General features: G+C 43.4%; 1 protein-coding gene across 2 annotated transcripts in view; it reads right to left on the reverse strand.

The window, feature by feature from the left end:
• Window positions 1–2,552: 2,552 nt before the first annotated feature.
• Window positions 2,553–24,970, reverse strand: part of FAM168A (family with sequence similarity 168 member A) — a 457,874-nt gene continuing 435,456 nt past the window's right edge. Inside the window, exon 9 of one of the 2 annotated variants that reach the window (XM_078658557.1) lies at window positions 2,553–9,931. The gene's annotated coding sequence lies outside the window, so the exon portion shown is untranslated. The remainder of the gene's footprint in view (window positions 9,932–24,970) is intronic. The other variant, XM_078658556.1, reaches the window with a different exon arrangement.

Raw genomic sequence — 24,970 nt, forward strand, 5'->3', positions numbered from 1 at the left:
TTAATTATTTACATAAAGCTGAAGACAAGCAAAGGTCTCAGGCCAAAGGACAGACGACCAGCCCCTATTTACAAAGTAGGTGACAAGGTCTGGTTGTCCTCCATACATCTACCACACTCTATTTGTCTAAATTCACTCTGAGATGTCATGGTCCTTTTGAAATCTCTAAAATAATAAATCTTGTCACAGTACAAGAAAAGATTTACATTTTTGGGAGGGTTTATCCTTACTTTCACGTTTCCCACTCAATCTCAGTTTCATCGTAAAGGTCATTCTGTAAAAAAGGAAAAGGAAACCTCCATCCATACTTGCTGGTGGTCAATATGAATATGAGGTCCAAAAATGTGTAACTGAATATTTCAAAGAGAAAGTACAATATGTAATTGATTGGAAATGTTATAAACCTTGCGATTGTTCCTGGGAACCATCAGATCAAGTTCATGCTCCTTATTGGTCAAAAATTGTCCTTAAAAATACTCATAAACCCAGAGCGCCCAAGAGTATGGAGAGTGCACAGATGTATTCCTAACCTTTCTTCCTCACGAATGTTATGTTGCAGCGGGTCTGTCTGCCAACTTCATGCCGCAGAACAGCTGTCTCTCTCTCAGAGCTATCTTTCTTTCTTTCGTGAACGTCGGGTTTAATATGTTTATGATAACTCGACATTTTTCCGAATCCAAGATGGACAAACCTTTTTCTTTATATTTTTAATCAGGTTACCTCTCGTTTCTCATTATATAAAGAGATCCGTTGTATGTCCAGTTGCGTCGCAATTGTTCCTAAATCATTGCTCACTTACTGGACATTGTGGACTCCATGTCTCCCTGGTTCATGCTGCTTCTTCTCCACTCGTGTCTCTGTTGCTAGGCCTGGTCAACAGTAAGGTTCTTACTGGTATCCAGTTTTTTCTCCTTCTTGCTTTTATTTTCTGGAGCAGTTCTTGACTTCCTGTTCAATCAGGTGTCGAGTTCTGCCTCTGAAAGTAAACAGCCTTTTCTCCATACAAAGAAGACTTTACAAACATCACCCAGAAGTCCAGCTCTTGACATGGGCAGGTAAAGTATACATAATGTTTTGGTTTTTGGTACTAGAGGCATATTATTGTTGGTGTTGGGAATATATGTAATATTGTATAACCAGGTGATAAAGTCAGTGTGAAAAATTGAAAGGAAAGCACCCTTTGCAAGGAGGAAAGCAGATAGACAAAGCAATAATTTAATTCTTATTTATTTTAAGTTCTCAGAAGGGATCAAATCCAGAAGCTGTGGTAGGAGTGTGAAAAAAAAAAGCCTTAAGGTTGTTCTCTATTACATGCAACAACTTTTTAGCATGGTTTACTGCAGATACGAGAAGGCCATAGAGAAAGTGAGCTTTATTTTTAATTATGTTCTTCAAGGATGTGGAACATCTCAAGCCATATGTGTTTGGGGCAGTGGAGTTTAAGGAAAATGGCCTGACAGCGCAGGTTAGAATCAAAATTAGGCAGCCTAGGGATTCAGCAAAGCAGCAGTGGGCTCATTAGAAAAAACGTTGTACTCCGGCACCTATTGCGTTACAGATTAAGCACTGAGGGAAGTAGATGCTCTTTGTGGCGCAAGGACTGGATGAAATTATCTGCATTCAGCCTTATTAAGCCTACCACGGTGTAACCTGGCACAATGCAGAATCACTAATCGGTCTGATGTACCACAATAGTTACCCATAAAACTTCAGTCTGCCAACAGAATGTGGGTGTCCTAGCAAGTACCACAGACTTCAGGGATCCAACCAGCTGCACTGTTCACAATCACTTTTAGAAAAGGTAAAAGTAACACAATTAATAAAAATACACAGTACAAAAATGCAACTAACATGTTCACGCTTTGTCACTAACATATCTGGCATATGTTACAACTATTAGGTACTGAAAAACTATACCAGGTGCAAGCACACCTAGTAAGGAGCGTTATTCTGAGTTGACTTGACTATGGAAACGCGCTACTGCTGGAAACACCTAGGTACCTGATTGGCAGTCTCCAGAGAGTACAGACGGTGCCAGCACTGTCGGACCTGCATTGGCTTCTGATACTCCAGAGGATTCAATTCAAGTCGCTGTGCATTGTCTTTAAGGCACTGCACGGGCTGGGACCTATATCGCTGCAGTTCACGTTTAACTGGTATAAGCCCATACGGAGCCTTCGGTCTTCCTCGACCAATCTGGTGAATATACCCAAGATCAAGAAAGTTAAATCTGGCGGAAGAGCCTTTAGCTACGCGGCAGCAAGCCTCTGGAATAGTCTGCCAGTTGAGCCGAGACAGATGCAAGATCTGATGAAGTTTAGGGGCAAAGTTAAAACCTGGCTTTTCCCTAGAGTACAGGCTTAGAGTAGAGACCAGTGAGCCCGGAAGTGTAGTTTCTGTACCGCAGCGCCAGGATGCCCATTGGGTTACAGTGCGCTCTATAAATCTGAAATACAATACAATACAATACAATACAAAAAGTATAGGTACTGTTTAACAAATACAGTTATTTCCTACAAAACTAAAGCATTCACAATAACACAAAGCAGCCATTAGACTTTTTTGGAAATATTTTAATAGTTGTTCAATGGTCTACATCTTACAGTAAATATCATACAGTTACAAACTCTTGGCTTAAAACTGTCAGGGAAATCACGAGCAGATCCTCAAAACCAAACCCAATCCAAATAAAGGGATCAGTGGCGCGCTTCAGTCACAAGCAAAAACCGTGGGGCTTCCTGGAAAAACAAAACAAGCTCGTGGCTGGGTTCCTACGAAAATACATTGAAGTCCTCAGACTTTATCTTGGAAGACATTTGGAATTGAAGTTTTTTTTTTCTGCAAAGGCCTAATAAAAAAATTTAAATTCAGATACCCAGGTTATGCTTAAATTTGAAAGGAAATTATACTACAAAGGAATGAAGAAAAAAATAGTGACATTCTCTGTTCGTGTGAATATATACGTATACACTCACACCAGAGACACACACATAGAAAACATGTATATCTGAAAGTAAGTGAGCAACATTTCCACACTGTGTGCTAAGGAGTCACAACAAGTTCCAAGCCTACCTCTCAGAATGGAATACTGACAATAGAATAGACAATACTTGAACAAGGAATTATTGCTTAATAATGTCTACTTTTTATTTATGTTATGAAGTTATAAAGCACAGACTGCTTATAGGTTAGAGGCCATTTGTTAATAATGGCTTCATTAAAGCATCATGTTCTATTCTATTATCTCAAGTAGTTATTTCTAAGTTTCATTCTGAATTTTGTGCAATTGCCTGTATACAGGCCACTGGTGTGTTTACAAAAGAAGACTGCATGATATGCTCACCCTGCAGGTACATTTCTTTTGATGGAAATCATAGCGCAAACAATCATTGAACAGTTCTGAATGCAAAAACATGCAATCAAGTAAGGCAGTGCACCAGAAAAGGAAGGTGGCATGACTAGGTTTACTGCCAGCATGCACCATCCAAAGAGGTTTGATCAACAGAGCCGGAGTGCTTGGCCAATAGATTACAACACCCTTTTGAGGTCTTCCTTGCTCTAATCTGTGGAGAGTACTGTTTTCTTGAAACAACCAGCCATCCGGCTGAAAGGGCCTGGAATCTGCAGAAGTGACTGTAGAGGTACCGCAGAGCAGTGGGAAGCTAGAAGCATCCATTGCACCTTGTTTTACATCTGTAATATGAATAATCTCCGCAATTCAGTCAAAATTATTAAACAGTGGTCTACTCCTCAGGACTCAGAAAAATGTACTTCTACCCATAAACATAGGGTTATCTAAGTTTGCCAGCCTTTCACTGAGGTCTCTAGGCTTCCCAATAGAAGACTGTGATGGCACATCCAGTATTTTGACAGTTGTGCAAACTTGTGGTAACTACCTCTTTCTCTCTGTTCAAGTATTTGTAGGAGTGACCTCATGCTTCCTGCTGCCTCCTGTTATACAATGGGAAAGACAGCAGTAGCCTTTTTTCATTACAATGATCTTATTGTGAATTATGTGGGTTCTGAGTACATGGCTGCCTCAGGGCTCACACCTCTGCTACAATACCATTGTTATGGTATTGCAGCGGTTACGTGAGAAGATGCATTATCAGTCTGACGACATAGGCACAGAGAAAGGCCACACCATGGCCAAAGTCCCACAAAAAAGCCTGTGATGCGGCACAGGCACCCTACATGCTGAGTTATGGATCAAGTGTGCCCTCAATTACTCAACCACACCGGTGCAAAACGTATTTTGCAAAAGTGACACTGTGGTCAAGCATCAGCACCATATGTTGGTGAATTGTTGCGTGTTCCTTACTCAGAAAAATCCTGCCGCATTACATCCTTCATTCCGCCCCAGTGAGTTTTACTCATGAAGTACGCAGTGCGGGTTTGAGCTCACCAAAGTCTTTTGTGTACAGGGAGCAGGGACACTGCATCTCACTGGGCCTCCAGCGCCTGCACTCTTCAACACAAGTGAGGAAATGTTGCACACCCCTTCTCTGAAGGAAGAAAGCCCACAGACTTGTGTTCTGAAGCGGCCATTGTTGCTCAAAGAAGCACCTGGTCTCAGTTCGACTACAATGCTCCTCTAGCCAGGAGTAACAAACATCAATCAGTAAAACAAAGACTTAAATAACACTTATGGTAAAAAGCGCTTAAATTACATATCCAGAACTGCAAAAAAGATTTACTAGGTTATTATTGTTCATAAAATACAGGAGCAAATACTCGTACACACGGTTCAATCACTTGGAGCAACAGTTGGACTGTGTTCCAAGTTTCACTGACATTGAGTTGGGCCAGCGCAACTATTAATATGCATTTTTTTTCAAGTCTTGCATTTCAGCACATTCTAAAGCAAAGGTTTATATGGATTGGATGAACGGTTACATAATTGCAGCTCAAAACCAATGGAATTGTCTCACGTGATATACACTTAGGCTTTTGTATGCAGGACATTTTGCCTGCTTGTATATACTGCACATGTACTAAAGACAGAAGAGGCTAAATCCTATTCCTTCTGCACTAGTCTGAGATTAATGGATTAACAAAAAATAAAAAAATAAAAGGTTTTCACCAAAATAAAGGCATACAAAAATAAAATCAAAACAAAAATTCTATCTAAAACATTCTGTCCTCTTGTGTCCAAATTAAATCATCAAAAATCGAGGTGCTATGTCCAAGGCTTACATTTCCTGCATGCTTCCTCCACAGTTCCTTTTACCCTTCATATTGATTAAGTTCTCATTCTCAAATTCAATGACATATTAGGGCACTTCGTTTCAGTTGTAAAGTACTTTTGTAAAACAAATAACACATCTCAATAAAATAATACGGGAAACAAGGTTTACAACAGTTTAGGGCTCAGTCCTCGTTCAAGATCCAACTGCAAAGCACTTAGGGGCTGAAAAAGTACTCTATGCATCGAGGACGCATTCAGATCTACAAGTGTGCCTTTCCTGTACACCTTGTAGAAACTACGACTACAGCTTTGCCTATACTCGCAAATCTACGGAGAACAAACTAGACAGATCAAAGGACATTAAGAACACAAATTCCTATTAATCTTCGTAAACTAACTATTTAAGTAGTTAGCTGAGTGGGTCAAACTAATGCTAAAGGTTCTGGGAGCAGAACTTTTCTTTATTCCACAGTCCACTAAATATGTCTCTGCCTTGCACTGTTAGTGGGCGGTTATAAAGTCGATACTGTCTCTCTTCAAGCTGATGGGAGTGACTTCACCTCAGATACAGCAGCCCCCAAAATAAAAATGCAGATTTCACCTATAGTGAGAGGACCAAACATTCCTGCTTTCGGGAACTTGAGCCAAATTCTTCACCATTTTTTCGTGGTGTACAAAGAAAATCACAAACACACTTTTCCATGATGTTTTATGGAGCATTGTTATAGAATCTGTTTTAATTTCACCTTATAAAAGCATGATGCCTTGGTCAGCCAGATCTTTTGAAGTCATCTGCATTCATGAATGCAGAACTCCATGGACCACCCATTGCATGAAAGCTTTGTTTTTTGCAACACCTATAGTAGTATTCTAGGAAATCGTGTTGCTCATACAGCGTCACCCTTGGTTTAACTTCGGTTTCATATAATAATGTAGTGTTCGTCCGAGATTGAGATGCTCCGTGGAAAGGCTTTGTTATGGTCACGATAAACCTGAAACGTGGACCAAGAACTAATAGTATTAAAATGGTCCATTCTAAGAGCGAGTGACATATGAGAAAACGTCAGTGTACTGATTACATCGAGAGAATATGGATATGACATGGGAAGCCAATGTGCATGGTGACTTCTAGTGCTTAAAGGAGTCTAGGCACTATAGCACTACCAGATTCTCAATACGCCTCTTGTAGAGGTTCCATCAAGCTACTACTTAACAGGACAAAGACGTCAGACAATTCTCTCCTAATTCTCCGACAAAATATAGCACAAAGAGGTCTGTTAAGAAAATATCCGTAATGTAGCGTTATATCTTCGTCTTGTAGTATTGACTCGCAAGTGCAATATTTTAAAAAACAATGGGTTCATACAGTACTCTGTAAAAGGGAAGATTATGGCGACAAATTAGCACACCGTACAAGCTAATCTGGATCTTTTGAGGCTTGAAAGAAGAGTTGCCTTTTGTGTAATATGTCTTTTATTGCGACTTGGTGCTCATTAAATACACAACACAGCACGGTTACAGCACTTGTTTTTTTATGCACCTATCGCAATGCAAAAGGTCTTTGACAGATTTAGAATTTGGCCCTTGATGGTCAATACAAGTTTAGAGAAACACCTCCAATATCTAGATTGTAAATACAATCTGCTGATTAAGAAGGAAGCATTTCTAAAGCCAAAAGGACCAAATTGAAAGCTTTTAGTTTGTGATATGATAATTTCTCTCTCCTGTATTAAAAGAACCAGTGATTCAGACCATATCATCACACGTTCCAAATATGATTCCTTTACATATATAGTGTCTATAGAGCCCAGTGCAAGTGCACTCTCCCATGCCGGCCCTCTGATGTATTAAAGTACCTTTCTAGCATCAATCAATAATCCGTGAGAGATATATTATGATTAAAACGCTGATTACATTAGGAAGGCTGATATGTAGTCATTAAAACATTAATTCTATAGTATACACTGACATATAAATGAGGTGTGCACACTGTTGAACAGCTAACGAAGGAGGCATTCCAAATCATCACTCTTTTCCCAAAAAACAACGCAGAGGTCAGAGATTGGCAAGTCTATATAATGCAGGCTGACACCCACAACACCCTTTTCTTATATGAAGCACCACGCTAAATGTCTGGTTCACCGGGCTACTTAAGAGTTAAAATGCCCTGGGTTTTACCTGGCAGAGAACATGGAATGCCGAAGTAAGATTATTCTGCAAATGCATAGTGCAGTTGTCTGCATGACTGGTATCTTGGGAAACATATATTCTTAGTCAGCATTCAAGTACAAAGCGGACGGTCACACGATGCAAGGTGGAATGCCTCATACTTCACGGAACATCCCCATTTGCTCCTCAGACCTTCCCCTCTATATGATCATGCATCTTTATAAAGATTAAAATACTAGAAATCCCAATATGTTACATTTATTTTAAAACAGTTTTAAAAAAAGTGGACAGTCTCATCGACATCAATATCGATAACAGCACCTTATCTGTAGTGTGCGTGCCAGCCAAAATAAAACTGGAGCCCAGCATCCCATAAAAGGTTAGCGGTGGATGGTGTGATGGGTGAGGACAGCGAGTTACCCCTCATGACGGGCTAAATACGCAGACTTTCCTGTGCTCCATCAGGGAAGCCAGTCATTGGTAATTGTGAAGTTTGCGTTTGATGGTTTGGAATGAGTTGGCTGGAGGGGAACGCTCTTGTATCTTCCAGTAGATGCCTCCAGTAGACAGTTTTAAGTTACTCACTGCCTTGCAAAGCCCACCAGACAGCTACAGCTACAAAGGTTACTACTGCTCAACCTGATGTTCAACTCAAGAGCAGACAACAGCCCAAAGAAGGTCAGGTGCTGAAGGATCACAAAATAAATTCTCTTTAGTACAGTCATTAGATGGCCCAATAACAACACAGTAGATCTGCACATCATGCAAAAGACTTTAGCAGCTGCTCCACTCATCCCAAATTCTTGCTTTTGACCGGCCATCCTTTCAACCATTTAAGGAGATTCTTTAAACTGGTCCTCACTGTCAAAGTACTTCTTTGCCTGCAAAGGGCTACAGGAACAGTGAACGTCAAAAAGTCCCTTTCCTCTTATGCAAAACCCATGGAAATAGGATAAAACCATATAAATACCATTGCTAAATTAAATAAAGTTCATCCACGTGTGCCCCTGTGACAAAAGCCCTCACCTTTGACCCCTTAACTCTGCTATCCCTATTGCTGCTCTCATCTAGGTAACAGTTATTCCACTGCCCTCATCTTCACCTGCCCTAAGCTAGGCATTTTCAGGCTAGAAGGATACAACGTTATTGCTATGTATTTGTCCTCTGGTCCCTTTGGTCTCCTGTGATTCTCTTAAAAAGCAGTGTGTGCTTACAAAGGATGTCCGTACGCACAGAAGCATTACCTTGCAGATTGTTTTCATAGAGACTTCACCACCTTGTCCAACCGGAAAGGCTAAGCACCTCAAGAAAGACAAAGTACAACAGGGCGGAAGACAGACAGGGAAGGGGAAATGTTATATTCCATCTGAATACTTCAAACACTCATCACTCCCTCCTTTCAACCCAATCAACACCTTTGCCTGAAGAAACTCCATGCTAATGAGGCCTTTATGCACCTGAAAATCCTATGGAACACTCCTTGTCCATGGAGGTAGTAAAAGCTATTGCAGTTTAAAAAACATACATGGTTAGGATGTATTATTTGCAGAGCTATTTTGATGACGTTAAATAGATTTACTGTTATACAACTTTTATGCCCATAGTATATTTTCCTCAGCTCGATCATCTGTACAGAATCCCTACAAATCTCGTTCAAGAGGTTCTTGATTAACATTTTGTTGCCCCTTCTTTTTTTCATTATGAGAAACACACCTTTTTCCCTAAAATATTGGGCACTTCACCTAACTGAGAGTTACACTTTTACCAAATGTGAAAAGGCTAACAGGTTAACCAATAAGGAGTGATGCTCTTTCTAACATGCCAAATTATCTACTCTTATGCCACTATATTGTGCCGATGTTCCTGACCTCTTGTCCCACCCAGACATTGACAATACAAAGGACTAGAAAACGTGCAAAACACTGACCTGCTCTATAATCACTTTCCTACTGTCTACGACTGGTGTTACGCAACTGTTATGACAATGCCTCTGTATTTCGGTTGTTGGCCATCGGTCAACTTTATGCAGAAAGGCGAACGATAAGCTATCTAAAATGGCACTTGGAAGACACCATTATATGTTAATTATCAATTAAATGCTAGAATTTATTTAAGAAATTGAAAGGGTTGTAAGAAAATAAAACAGGCTCATGTTCTGTTTCTTGCTGTGGCCAATAGCCTTTCTTATTTTCAAAGTAAAATTGACAATGCTACTACTGAAAAACAAGAGAGCCTCGCTCCCTAACTCTGCACCACTACACCTAGCCAACATCAAGTAACACTGACATGCGGATGACCAAAGAGAATGCAAGACTATTCTCAGAGTGAATTTGGCATCACCACAAAATGGTAGCCTGCGGAAAGAGTGAATGGTACAGGTGTCAAAGGAGCAAAATATAAAAAAAATGTAGCTTTAAAAAAGGTTTTAACAAAAGACAAAGAATGCATAAAGTGACCCTTGCATTAGTCTGGTTTCCTTTTCTGTTTTGTTCTTGCGGATGCGGTGCCATTATAACAGTTGCTCCAGCACCAATGTAAGACTTGAGTAGTTGCATACAATGTTTGACTGTAGATCTGTAAAATGAAACAGTGGAAAGTTAGTGTTAGACACGTGCAGCAGCACCCTGAACATTTGCATGCACTGTATAGATCACCACCCGCACCCTACTTGATGCAGGCTTAGGTTTTGCGGCTAGAATTTCAAAAAAGGACTAGATGAGATCTACAAATAAAGCAAAAAGCACTTGCCACTGATAAGTAGCATTATCGAAGAACTACCCTTCCACGACCAAATCAATTTTAGACAGAAGAGCAAATGCACAGTAAGGGGTTACAGGAGGGAATGTCAGTGCCTACCATCTCCTGCAGTCCACGCATGCGCATGAGCTCTCGCTTCACATTCTGAAAACAGGAGCCAGCCAAGACTAAACTTATGATTTATGAGAACTGTAAATGTGAGCTGCTAATTAACATCACAGGACACAGCATATTAGAAATTAATCTTCTGATTAAATGAAATAGGGTTCTCTTACTAGTCCACACTCCATTTATTTGCTGTATTTTTTCTTTGGTGCACTGTACCTCTAGTGCACTCTATTTGATGATTCTTTGTGTGAATATATTACATATATTATTTAATTGTTTGGAAACCACACAAGAAGGCTTTGGGTAACCTCTCACCCTGGCCCAGTGCATTGCCCAGCATCCATCTGTTTGTTATTATAGTGCTGCAAGGTTTGAAAACCCGGCCTTTAAGCAAGCTGTGGAAGAGTGGACTCTGCTGGTACTGGTCACCTTCCCGGGGACAGAGCAAGCTGCAGCGGCTCGAAATCTTGTTCCAGATGGCGTGAGCACCTCCAGCCAAAGGGCCATCTCTGACCTAGTTGCTTTTTGCCCTTTAACAGAAGTGCTTCGGTGATTACACTGCAGTCATAGACTTGATTACCAGCCAATAATGCTGCTTCAACCAGTGATGGAACTATGGTCTTGCTACCAAAGTGTACGCAAGAGACCTTCAGTCTACACCCTGAAATGAAGCCTGAGGAGAAAGCCAAAAAGCCACATAAAAGTTAGACTAAACAAGGTGAGATGGTGGTTTCCTTTTTCGAACTGGTCAGAAGCGATCAAGCTCACATTCTTCCTCAGTGAGGCAAGGGGAGAAGGAACCTGGCATTGGGACAAGAGCTTCAGTAAAAAGATACAAGTAGGCTGAGAAGGGGGAAAGAATCTCTTTGAAGAAAATGGTAGTACAGCACTGAGGGGCAGCAGATCAATTTTTCAAGACTACATAGTGAGTTACAGCTCACTATCTGCGGTTGCCTAAAGCTTGGTCCCACAAGTATGGGAAGGGTAATTATTAGCTGTTATGGTCTGCAAATACAGGCGACAATGACAAATTATTTTCTTAATGAGTGTCATTGGGGCATCAAAACCGAGGTAGATGGGGGGTGGCTTGTGTGGCTGGCAGAGCGAGATGAGTCTCATGAAATAAAATGAATGAAATGAAATGAAATGAATTCGTACTTGTATAGCGCACTTATACCCTGAGGTGTCTTGGCGCTGTATGCATACCGCTGTGGAACCCTTCCTGGCTTTTCCCTGTGAAATGCCCACTCCTGGGCACCCCCAAGGTGAAGCCAGGCATCCCAGCGCAGTTGGGGACGTTGTGGAGATTAAGCAAGCTATTGCCCAGAGTGGGACCCATGATAAGAATAGGCACCGAGGTGAGAATTATCAGGTCCGAGGAAATTGAGCCCAAGACCCGCCGAGGCGGGAATTGAACCCTGGTCCCGGGCTAGACCTCTGCATCAGGGTCTGCCGGTCTAACCATTGAGCCACACTGTTCCATATGTTGCTTACGCTTCAGGGAGCACCTTAAATCCTACAAAATCATACTCCACACAGGCGATCCGTCGATCTTGAGGGTCTAACTGTCTGGGATTGGCCCCGTCATCAGTAATGAAGCTCTGCTATGTGCTATACAGGAGACTCTAGACTCACCCTCGAGATCAAAATCACCAAAGTGGGTATAGATGTTGCACTCCTTTGAAAAGACCTGCGCATCACAATGGGCTGAGTGATGGAGGCAGAGGCGCACATCTCCTTCCTGGAGGCACAGTGACAAAATTGGAGCACACGGTGAGGATACTGCAAAGTGCAGGAGGCAAAATGTCAGCATGACTAGAAAATGTGGAGGGTCGTTCCCAAAACAATAACCTTTGCTTTGTGAAATTCCCTGAGGGGATGGGGAGGCCTAACCCGTAGAAATGTTTTGAGTCCTGGCTTAAAGATTTCCTCCCAGAGGACCATTGGTCTATTTGTTTCCTAATTTAGTGAGATCATTGGGCACTGGTGCAGCGGCCACCCCCTGGGGCTCCAGGGGGAATCATCATTGCCCGCTTCCTCAAATACAGAGACTTGATACTATGCTCAGCGAGGGCGCTGGACGAGACCCTATGTGAATCCTCCAAAATCCTCATCTTCCCGGACTACACCAGGCTGGTTCAGAACCAAAGGAAGTCTTTCGACCAAGTCAAGCAGAAGCTACGAGCATTGAATCTCAAATACATGCTCCTATTCCCAGCCATGCTCAAGGTTTTCTTCCAAGGGAAAGCCTTGTTCTTCGATAATTCTGACAGAGTATGGAAATGGGACGAGGAGTGTACCCCGCGGACCAAGATCAGATTATCTGAAGGAGCTGATGGGGGCCACATTGAAGTTCCAAGAGATCTAAGGGATGCAGATGATCCAGACGATGGAGGGCTAGTCGCAGATGGAGTGGGGGGCCAGCATACCCAGAGCTCATTAGACACTGACAAAGGCTGCGACACCCCCGCCCCCTCCAAGGCTAATGCCACACAGAAAACTCAATCAATCCCTTGTGAGGTCAACCAATACAAACCTTGTGATGTCAACCAGCTCACCAATCTCCCCCTACAAGGGCTTTCCACATGTTTCTTGTATTGGTTTCCGGGGCAATTAACAGTGTTGGGTCAGCAGATGCTTCTCAGTAGGAAGGGTAGGGAAGGGGGGTTGCTCCTCTTCTAAATGGTTCATCTACTCATAAGGCACTCACTATTACTTCTGTCCTAGCTTTGACATCCACTTCCCTCCCTATTTACACATCCTCTCCTGTGCACTTAGAGCTCAAGTTCTTGACCTTGAATGTCAACAGGTTCCTAGATAAGATTAAGAGGGAAGCAGTACTCAGATATGTTACACGGCTGGCACAGGCCATCCTACACCACCAAGAGAGACACGTGCGGGTATGGGATGCCCTCTCCTTATACAATATGGCTATACTAGCATCTTACATACCAGCTTCACCAGAGGAGCTCGGGGAGTAGCAATTCTTTTGCACACAATATGCCAAATAGTCATTCCAAAATTACAACTGGACTCACACGGTAATACAGGATTCTCAAAGGGGTCACAGAGGGGAGGCCGTGGAATGTAGGCAGCATATATGTACCCCCGATGCTCTAGCACCTTACAAGAGCTATCTGCTGTCCTACTGCAATCCCAACCCAGTCTATTGATTCTACAGTGAGACTTCAACTGCATTTATGCATCTACTACCTCCGCTGCCAGTACGCTGTCTCAACACACAGGCAGCTTCACTTCACCTGGAAGATGTATGGTGCAAATGGCGCCCCCTTAAGACATTGTTTACCCACTCCTCAGCCTCGCATAAAAGTCACCACCAACTTGACTATTTCTTTATGCATGCAGATTCCCTGCTCATGGTCTTGAGTGCCTGTATACTCTTTTGTGGCTCCTTTGAGCATTTGTCGATGGAGGTACAGTTGGACACGGAATTGCCGGGAACCAGGGGTGTTTGGCGACTCAATGCCTGGGGGCTCAGAGAAGATGCTTAGGTCGATCTCCTCCGTGTAACCCTAGAAAACTCGTTTAAAATAAACCAAAGCTCAGCTGAATCCTTAGCGGCCCTATGGGTAGCCTACAAAATGGTGGTCCATTGTAAAGCACTTGCAGCGGTACATGGTGGAGAGCAGGAGAAGTAAAAGGAGATCACTTTGCTTGAAAACCAGATACTTCACCTCAAACACTGTCCTGGTACGTCCTCACCCCCTGAACACAAATATTGCCTTGCGGAGCACCAGGAGATGCTGAGGTGCAAATTCCTAGATATGTTCAGCATCGTTGGCTCTCGTTGGCTCTCTTACCCAATACAGCTGATACGAGCAATGTGACAAGGAAGGAAACAAATCTATTGGCTATCCCAGAAGCAAGAGAAGATGTGACACAAATCCCCAAAGGAGGATTGACTGAAGCAGCAGGTGAGATTGGGGAGACCGTCACGGTTTAGTACTGCTCCCTTTACGGCCGCAGGTCTCCCCCTGTGCCAGAAGTCTGTGAAATGATAGCAGATAACCTACTCATTCGCCCACCTTCAGGGGTGCACACATCTTGATGGTCCTCTAACTTTAGAGGTAATCCAAGTGGCTATTGCTGCATCCAGTGGTGCAAAACCCCACGACAGATCGGATTCCCTGTGGAATTATATAAATGGTTCTCTTTCCTCCTCGCACAATATGTGCTACATCTATTTGTAAAGGTGGCCCATCACAGTTCCATGCCACCAGATCTTAGGATTGGCACAATTACTACTATGCTCAAGTCGGGTAAGCCCTTTGACCTCTGCTCCTCGTATAGGCCCATTGCACTTCTAAATGTGGAATCCAAACTCCTTGCAAAGATCATGGCCACAAGACTTGCAGCGCTTAAATTCCCTAGAGAATGAGGATCCAAATTGTTTTATTCCCAGCAGGGGCACACGCCACTGTACATGCAGACTTCAGGCCGGACCTGCCGAACTTCATCGCCTACACCAGTTGACGGTTCTGCTCCTAGTAGATCATGAAAAGGTGTTAAACATTGTCCATTGGCTTTTTCTCTTCCAAATACTACATCAAATGAACCATGGGCCCAAACTCTTAACCCTAGTCAAGGCCCTATATGACTCCCCGTGTGCTAGGGTACGTGTTAACCGGAGACTTTCCTCCTTTTTCCCCATTCAGCAGAAGACGTGCCAGGGTTGCCTGCTCTAAACCCTCCTCTTTGCACTAGTAATGGAACTAATGGCAAAGTGGGTCAGAATGGAAGGCCAATCACAGGGCTTCTGATGAGATGCAGACCACAAAGATAGAATAGTGATTTTCGCTTTAGACCCACTAATACTTGCAATCCCCCCAGACAACCTTGTCCTGCCTGAAGAATATGCTTGAGATATAGGCAGACTAATCTGGGCTACAGGTCAACTGGGAGAAATCATGCTATAAACACCTGAGAGGGGCACTATGGTCGTTTATGTCAGACGATCGATTACAGGTCACACAGGAGCTATTTCAATATTTGTGCATCTCCATTTCTCGCAATCCACATACAGCGGGGGAGTGCAACATAACCCCCATTATGCAGCGTGTGAGGACTGACCTAGACTCCTGGACCCCTCTTTGGCCATGTGGCTTTCTACAAGATGCTGTTTCTCACCCAATTTCTCTATGTGTTACAAAACCACCCATACATCCTTCCTCCCTTCTCTTCTCAGAACTTCAGTCTTTATCCACAAGGTTCTTTTGGGTGGGTAAGGCCCCAAGAGTCTCATACACTAAATGTATAGCACCAGTATGGGAGGGCACAGCCTTGGTGTGCCGGATATCCAGCTGTACTATTGGACAGCACAGATGGTCCTGGTAGGGGACTGGCTTTTTGGAAAGCGCCAAGAGTTGCTTGGCAACTAGAGAAATCTCTACTGGAGCACTAGGGTATGCACGATCTACTCCATGGCAACCGCCTTTCGGCCTCCCACCCGTAGACCTACAAGATCCAGCTACGGTCTTGGAGTGAGGCCTTGTTCCATATTAAATGGTGGGGGAGGCCAACTGCTCAGACCACTCTGTGGGAAGGTACATGGTTCAGGCAGATGTCCCAATAGGAAGCCTTCCATGGGTGGGATCTCAACACAAGGAGACCTGTTGGAGGTTGATTACATTGTGTCCGTTGACCACCTCAAGGCAAAATACGGGCTTCACAGGTCAAAGTACTTGCAGGTACATCATACCCTGGAGCCAACTGAAGTCTCTGAGTGATGTCCCCAACTATAACCCCTTGGAAATCAGGCTCACAATGGGCCCACTGGGGCCAAAGGGTATCTCCTGTCTTTAACGTTGTGTCCTGCTTTATGCCCCTGACCCTCTCCAACAGCTGCATATGAACTGGGCCAATGACATAGGTGACCGGATGACGATGACCAGAGCGAAGCTACGACAGCCCGAGAATATTATCCATCCCCTCCAACCTCCGGCTTACACAATTTAACTAGTTTCATCACATGTCCTATAGAACAGATCAACTGTGGAGGATGGGAAGATCGGCTTGAGCAAAGTGTTTGCGATGCAGAGACACAGATGGGTTCTTCTTCCACATTACCTGGGGCTGTACTGTCATAGCCGCCTAACGGAACTCCATACACACCACTAATGCACGCCTCATACAAACCCCCATAGCACTGGACCTCAAAGTGGCACTCCTAGGGATCATGGAAAGTTAGACCCCCACCAGACACTTGTGATTACTCACTGGCATCCGCTATCTTGTTGCCAAAAGGGACACTGCTAGAGGCTGGAGTTCTGCCGAACCCCTTTTACTATCTGTCTGGTCATGGACTTCAGCTGCACAGCCAAATAGGAAATAACAAATGGAGAGGATATGCAAACAAGCATCAAAAGATCTGGGGCACGTGGATCTCAGGATCTGTCCCATAGCCATCTCTTTTTTTTTTTTTACTCAGAATCTGTTTATTGAAACTTTAGCAGTGTTACAGCACATTGGCAGGCTTAAAAAGATAGCACAAATAGGATTTCGCATAGCATTGGCAATGCACAGTGAAACACATACAGGGAGTACAAAAAAAGTCATCGTGAATCACAAGGTAAGGAGAAAGCTTTTAGTATGCCAGGCGGCGGCATTTCTTTTTTTACCAAGTCATGAAGTCCACTTAAGGAACGTGGTGTGGTGCTCCGGTGCCAGCGTGTGCCTAAGCAAAAGAGCCATAGAAATCTTTAATGTGCCGTAACTGTAATACAACTTTTTTTCAGATGGTGGGATATGAATGCCTTTATACTGTGTTTGTCCGCATGATGTGGCCTTGATATGTTGTGCTGCTTTGTTTCCATTGGAAATGTCTAAATCAGTAAAAAGATGATTAAAAGAAAAAAAGAGGAAGAGGAGTACACAGTGGTGAAAAATGCCAGCATCATGATGGGGGGGGGGGGGGCATTTATTAGGTAGAATGGGAACCTATTGTAATAATGTCGTCATCTGGTGATTGATTTCCAAATTATCTCAAAACCACAGCAGATGTCATCAAACCAAGCAACTCTCGAATGTCTATTGTTGGTGATTCAGAACTGAGTAAAGAGAACTTTTTTTCCCCTCTACATTGTATGGCCCCTTTGATACTTTATGATTCATGATTCTCAATCAAAAGGTATAAGTTCGCTGAGTCTATCATTAATAAACAGATGGGATTACTGCAGAGGCACTATTTCTGGAATGTACAAGGCCTGATCTCCGAACCATTCACAAATATGACTGTAGGATGACGTCTGCTGTCATGGCAACACCTACGTTTGAAACAGTGTGAAGAAAAGAATAGGTCCGATTTGTTATTGACTCATCGTGCTAGATTGGTACTGGACCCCTATGCGACTATCATTAGCAGGTATCGGCCCCATATTGACTAACTACAGGTACTGGACGGCAACCAGATGCATGTTCTCTGATCCTAATCTAAACTGTCTGATTCGGCCCATCATGATGGTTCTTACTTCTAGAGGGATAAAGTGTAGTAAATGTACAAAAGTTTCTGTATTACATTTGCATTATATTGATTACAGGATGGATGCTCCTTCTCAACGTCCCCATTACCACCTCTTATTGGGCTGCTTGATGTTGCTAGCTACATCACCATCCCCTCATCCCTACCCTTCCTATTCACCACCCCTCCACCTACTCTGCGCTCATTACTGTTCTATTCTTGTCCAAACTGGTGGTGTGTATTAGACCTCCTCCCACTAGTTTCATAATTGCGCTTTTATTTGCTTGTGATTACGAATTGAATATGTGCGGATTCATAAAGAATTGGTTTCCTTGTTGAATCTGCGGTGTGATTCGGACCTAAAACTTCTGCACTGTAGGTATAGTGTAAAATGCTTAGTAAAGAATTGTTAAACCACTCATAGGCTGCACCATTTTACATTCTAATATTTAATAAATATAGGTATAGAGTGCTATTTTTGGGACAGCTCATATATCTTTTCCCGCAAATGATCAGATGTTCAACCTGTTGCAGTTGACAGTATGTCACAGGTACCATCTGCAATATGTTCCAGGATTGAAATAATCAACGTTGATGTCCATTGAGGGTCCAGTGATTCGATATGCAAAGTTTTAGCTTCAACCTATTTTTGTAGGCAAATGTTGCAACACAGTTCCCGCTAGCTGTCAGTAAGGCTCACCCTGGAGGTGGGTTTGAAGGTCTTTTAAAAAGCAAAAAAGGCCTTTCATCTTCTCATCTGTAGTCCGGTCAATTTCTTGTGAATGTAGGACTGGTTCCACCATTTGCCCTCACGCTTCTCTTTCTACTTCATCACAACTCATACGGCAGTGAGGCCGCTTTGCACATAAATGGGTTGAGGAAGAATCTTGAACTCAACACCCTGCTAACATTAATGTCAATGCCTTACGTCATCCATGAACAAGCGTCTCTCGCCAGACACCAAAACTAAGCTCAGGTGGATACAGAAGGTGGTAGTGAGACTAGTGCCACACTCAAGGGTTAGGCTGGTGGTGGATTACATAAATCCCTCAGCTTACGAAAGAATGCCACAGCTGTATTGGGCTCCTGGCTTCTTTTGGCACAGGACCAAGACTGACTTGCATGTGGCTGGTCCGTCTCAGTAATGACACCGATAAGTTAAAAACGGATAAGATGAAGGCACCCAGTCCCAAGAGAAGACAAACTGCCTGAGGAGGGTTAAAGAGTAAATCACTCACAACAGTGCCCTCCCACTGTTTGAGGTTATAAATGTAGCCGTAGGGTTTTTCTGACTTTCCTCCACCAGCTACCTGCTCACGTACTTTTAGGATCAACATCTGTTTGAGGCCTCACACCGGGAAAGCACACTTAAAATGCACAAAGAAAAAATTGCATGAGGGTTAAGTTTATAGATAAGGTTAGGTACAGATTTAGCCTTTGGGAAACAATACAGCAAAACTCTTGAACTAGGAATAGAGAGAGTACGGTAATAGTTTATATAATTGGGTTAGTGATAAGGGTAGCTATTTGGCTATAATTTTCCCACGTGGGACTTCCCCTACTTCTGCATCGGTTCTAGAATCTCAGAGAAGAAAATAGTTTTGCATATTGGTGTGAATAGAACTCCAAATGGCTGCTATGTGGATCTCAGAAATAGGGATATTTCTTAACAAGCATTGGAAATGCAATAGGTCTCGCATTAGAAAAGTTGTAGCTATTGGTCTTGTAAATGAAAAATATTTTATTTATGTGTTGGTTTTTAAAATAGCTAAATTGATAGCTTTGTCATTTACAATGCCAATAGTTATAACTTTCGCGAATGTGACACCTATAGCATTTGTAATGCAACATGTTTTGTATTTACGTGACTTAGATGGCAGCTCTGGTCGTTATGCCACATCCGCGATTTACCTGCAGCACAGAGTACTACTACATTAAGTGGTGTGACAAGCAGAAGTAAAAGAACTCCAGTTTCATTCTAGCCATTTCACATGAAGCTAATTAAGGCTGATATACAAACCACATGATTTAGTTAAGCACAGCAGAAGTTGCCATCAACAACTGACGCAGATGATCGACAGGCTTATTACAGAAACATGTCTTCACATTACGGTGTCAATCCCACCGAAAGGCCTTGTACATAGTACCTGGGGGAAGCACACACCATACTATGGCTGGCTTCGGACAAATGTAACTTACCAGCAATCTGCCGAGGTTATCAATGTGACAGCACTCTTCATAAGAGCAGGCTGGCTACACGTGCCCTGGTTAATTTTACCATTAACATCATGGCCGTTCTCAAAACTATAATTCAACATAAAATCAGAAATGTCACTCGAGACCTTGCCACACATTTGGCCAGTCTGCACTTATTTCGCTCGAGCCATAGTGTTAGGCTTGTTTACTAGCCAAGAAAATGCTCTTACGTATAACTCATAAGTGCTAGCTTTTTGCCTCATTTATGTATTTTCCAAAACTTTAGTAAGAAAAAAATACTACCTGTACCTTTCACAAGTACAGTTACTGAAACCTAGAAACAATCCAGACAATAGCAGGAAATGAAGAAAAACGCCCTGGCCATTTGATGTTAAAAGGCTGATTGGTTAACGAAAATGACCAAGCAAAACTCACCCGTCCCTTTCAGAGAGCTACCTTCGACCTCGTCTTATTTTTAGGTGCTTTACGTTGCACACAGCATCACATGACATGATGCAACTGCTAGAATGAAAACTGCCTCTTGAAATCAGAAGCACGCTAAAGGGGGAAACAGTAGTGAAAGGACACGTGCTCGGTGTGTAAAATGTATTTAGGACTCGATGCGTACATATATTTAAAAAAAAAAAATCACAACATCTGTGCTTAATTCTCAGTTGTTTACATACAAAAAAGGAGCAAAACTGAGTGAAGTTGGGCTTCAATACTACACATTTTCCGTTACTTGGAAATTTTAGAATATGTAAAAATATAAGCCAGCTTGCCATTCCCTCTTCCCCGCCACCACGTATGTTATGAAAACTGAGACTGGTATAAAAAAATCGGAGCATTCAGTGGAGTCTGGTAGGGGACAGGGGGGTGGGGGTTGGGAGGTTGCTAGGAAAACAAGACGGAGGGAAGGAAGAGAAGGGGAGGGGGGAGGAGAAAAGCGACACGGCGGGCAGGGGAGGGGGCGGAGCGGGGAGAGCCAAAATTACAGAAATGCAGCTTTCCAAAAGCAATAGACGAAGTGCTGCAGAACTGGAAGCTGCCGGAGCCGCACTCAATGCACATTAGGACTGGAAGGAGAAAAGCGTAACTTCTCACGAGCTCAGTTACTTTCACAGAAAAAATCGGAACATTCAGTGGAGGCTGGTAGGGGACAGGGGGGTGGGGGTGGGGGGTGGGAGGGTGCTAGGAAAACAAGACGGAGGAAAGGCAGAGAAGGGGAGGGGGAGGAGAAATGCGACACGGCGGGCAGGGGAGGGGGCGGAGCGGGTAGAGCGGCGATGAGGGCGAAGTGAAGCTAAGCTTCACTTCAAAGGTGTGGGAGGAGTGCTGCTGGGGAACAGATGGCGATTTGATGATGTGCACGCGCATTTTATGTCAATGCGCTTGCGCATTGACCTAAAAGCGCGCGGGCACAGCATCAAATCGCCAGACTAGGTAAAGCTTATTTAAGCCCCTATAATCTCGCTCTGCTCAATGCGCATGCGCATTGAGAGGCGAGACCTAAAAATGCAGCAGTAGCTGCATTACCCTGGTTGATGGGCTTTTGGTTTACCAATCCAAGTTTTATTTGCTTTCCGGTAGCAAAGGTGAATGCAAGAAACTATCCTTCTACACAGATATTGTTCTGATGTGGCCTGACGTGCATGTAATGCCCCATAACTGACAAACAACTGTTTAGATTTTCTGATACCCTTACTTTTTTCTAGAAAAAAGTGTCAGGACTCTTCTCACATCAAGAATAGAGAGGGATATTTCTGCCAGAGCAGAGGGGTTCTGAGAGAACACGGAAAAAGTAATCATTTGGTTTACATCAAAAACCGAAACTACTTTAGGAAGGAATTCAGGAGGAGTCCTTAGCACCACCCTATTACTTTGGAAAATTGTATATGGCTCATGGGATCACCGAGACTTTATTTCATTAGCCCTGTATGCAAATGTGATAACCACCGGGAAAGTGGCCTTGCAGGACAGAAGTTGCATGGAGGCCTTAAGGGATGGTTTGAATGGAGAGCTCATGAGTCCTGAAAGGACAATATTTAACTCCAATGGGGAAGAAGGCCCCTAATTTAGGGGGAAACATTTTAATGCCCTCCAGATAGTCCCTAATCATTGGGATCTTGTAAAAAGAAGTTTGTGCAAGACATTTTCTGTAGGCAATATGGCTTCCAGGTGGATTTTTATGGAAGAAAATGGTAATCCCGGTGTGGTCAAATGAACCAGATTTAGACATAAAGCATCTTCTTGACAGCAGATAGGAACAAAGCTGTTCGGAAGAGCACCAGAAGCAGAATCACTTGCATTTAAAAGAACTATAAGCTCCGGTAGATGGGCATTTAGCTTTGCTTAGAAAGCCCATACAGTCTTGAGGGGGGTTCAAGTGGCCCTTTTGCATGAGTTCAGAAGCCAGGCTACCTAATCCAAAGATGGTAGTTTGGGGTGCATTATCTGGCCCACAAACTTGTGCAAAGTTCTGCTCTGCCACAGCACAGATAACTTGGTTGGAAACCACCATGCCTTCATTATGGACTTTCAAGAAATCTTTAAAGCGATCCCTGAGCAGGTCATTAACAAAACGTTGCAAGGAGTCCCACAGTGACCTAACATACCGGCTTAACAGGGAGGTGGCGTATATAGGTTTTATTTTAAGGTCAGAAGTTGCACTTTTTTCCCCCTCACAGAATCCAAATTGTTTGCTCTTCTTATCTGGAGGATAAACACTATTTTTACAGAGGTTTGTAGCACTTTTTGAGCACTTTTTGCATATGCCCAAACATGGTTTTATAAGATTCCTGTAATGCACCTCCCATGAGTAAGAAGTGACAATTAATTAAACATAGATTCCAACTCTCCAATGTAATATGCAAGATCTTTCTCCACATACTGCTGTCTCCATTTCTCAGTTTTTTTATGAACCCTACAGTGTAGCCAATATTTCTACAAACTTTACAAGGGTGAAATTGTACAAAGAAGCAGAGGAAGACAGTTTGAGGAAAATAAAAGACTTGCCCAACCTCATAAGGGCTCAGCCCTCCGCTCGCTTCCCAGTCAATCTCAAGTCCTTTCGTGTGGTAATATTGCTAGACCGGTTGGGTAAATTCTAGAACGCTACACAGCTTTGATCAGGAGCTCTTGCCCCTCTGCCCTTATCCCCCACACCCATGTTGCAATCAGCTGAGACAAGTTCTCTGGTATGTCCCGGAGGTGTTGTGCATAGCAGGACAGGTCATTTACACGGCAGTCCTATGGATGGCATCTATTAACTAGGCACAATCAGTTTTAAAATGTTTTTGACTTGTTAAATATGTGTACCCCTGTCCCATCCACGTCATATATATCCATCCACGTAGACGTTTTCTGATTGATAGCTACAAGCAAGTTTTACATTTTTAAGTTGCAGTACCATACCCATTCACAGGGTGGCAGCAGATACAAGCCCATGAATCTGTTAACACTCCAGCCTGCATAACAAAAGGATATTTTATATATTTCAGTTTTCTGAACCAGTTTCAATGGGATTACTTAGGTAACAATCAATGTTTCTGCTACAAAACACAGCCTGCATGTCTAGCTCAGTCTTGTTTGTATGTGAGGCCCTATTACCTGCTCACGTTGCTGTGGTGATATGGCGGCGGCTATACATCAGGACTCAGGTAGTGGCAGGTGGGTAGCAAGGCATGCAGGCTTGGCGGGCACACATTATGGGAGAGGAGGCATTAAGCCTCATCCACCAGAACGAGCAGTTGCAGCCAAGTGTGAGAAGCACAAATTTATTCTGCTCATCTGGCAGGTGAAGATTCAGTGCTGAGATTAGATTTTCACATCAGCAACAGCATTCCCTCCATTGGATTCTATTAAAGTTGGGCTGCGGCACTTTGGGCATCGCAGAGGTGCCAGAGAGCATGCAATTACAATCTGCTCTTGATCTGTCTAAGGAGTCTACTGTGGGCTGCAGTGGGATACTACAACACTACTCATGACATGGGTCAGCTCTGGATTCAATCCCATGGCAGTCAGCAACATCTGGGTGTCCCACACAAGGAGTACAGCTTGGATAGTCTCTACCCTAGCACGGCCAGACATACACAGAGTGTTAGTGCAAAGTTTTGAGATTAATGTAGGGCTTAATTTGAGCCGGTGGTTTCAGGTGCTCGGCCCGGCAATTAATTGTCAATACAGGAGCTTGTGACAATCTGCCACAAAGTGGCGCTGTCTGGTTAATTTAGAGATGACCACAACAATAGTTAATAATCAAGTCAATATACATTACAAATGACTATTATCTTCTTCCCTAGCTATTCTTATAGCTTTGGGGGCCAGAAATAGTCCGAATTGTCACACTTGTAGGAGTGCAATGGTTAGAAGCTGGTTTGGTACTGTTATTGGCAGCATATCAAGTTCAATGTGTTGTGCAAGCTGCAGTGGCCTCCTTGCGAGAGCCCTAGCACTTATGTTTTCAGCAAATTAAGCCCTGGATTCATGTAACAGCATATCTGTACATGAGAGGGTTGCATAGACTCTCCTCAGCCTGACAAACAGAAATAAATGCAGTCACATAAATGATTCGGTACAAAAGGGGGAGGTGATGGATGGAGCATCTGAACCAATCAAACACTCACACCCAGTCAACAGATCTGGGTTTAATCCATCACCGTTCTTTAGCCCACTCTGCCACCCCAGTTCAGACATGGCCATATGCAAATCAGTCTGACCCTGTGCCTCATGGATACAGTCCAGCCCGAACTGCCAAGCCATGCCTTCCCTGGACCGGAAACAAGCTTCCTAGTACCGGTTTCTGGCATTTCAGCCGTCTTCAGCCCGGCTTGCTTGAATCCAGTGGCAAAGTGAGCAAGGGACTCACGTCGACTGCCCTGGGAGCAGCACCAACACCCACCGACCACGCACGCAACCTGGGGTTCATCCTTGACTCAACGCTCTCAATGACCAAGCAAGTCAACGCCGTATCATCTTCCTGCTTCAACACCCTCCGCATGCTCCACAAAATCTACAGGTGGATCCCCACCGACACAAGAAAAACAGTCACCCAGGCCCTCGTCAGCAGCTGGCTG

This window comes from Lissotriton helveticus, chromosome 8 (genome assembly GCF_964261635.1).
Source record: "Lissotriton helveticus chromosome 8, aLisHel1.1, whole genome shotgun sequence".
Taxonomy (NCBI): domain Eukaryota; kingdom Metazoa; phylum Chordata; class Amphibia; order Caudata; family Salamandridae; genus Lissotriton; species Lissotriton helveticus.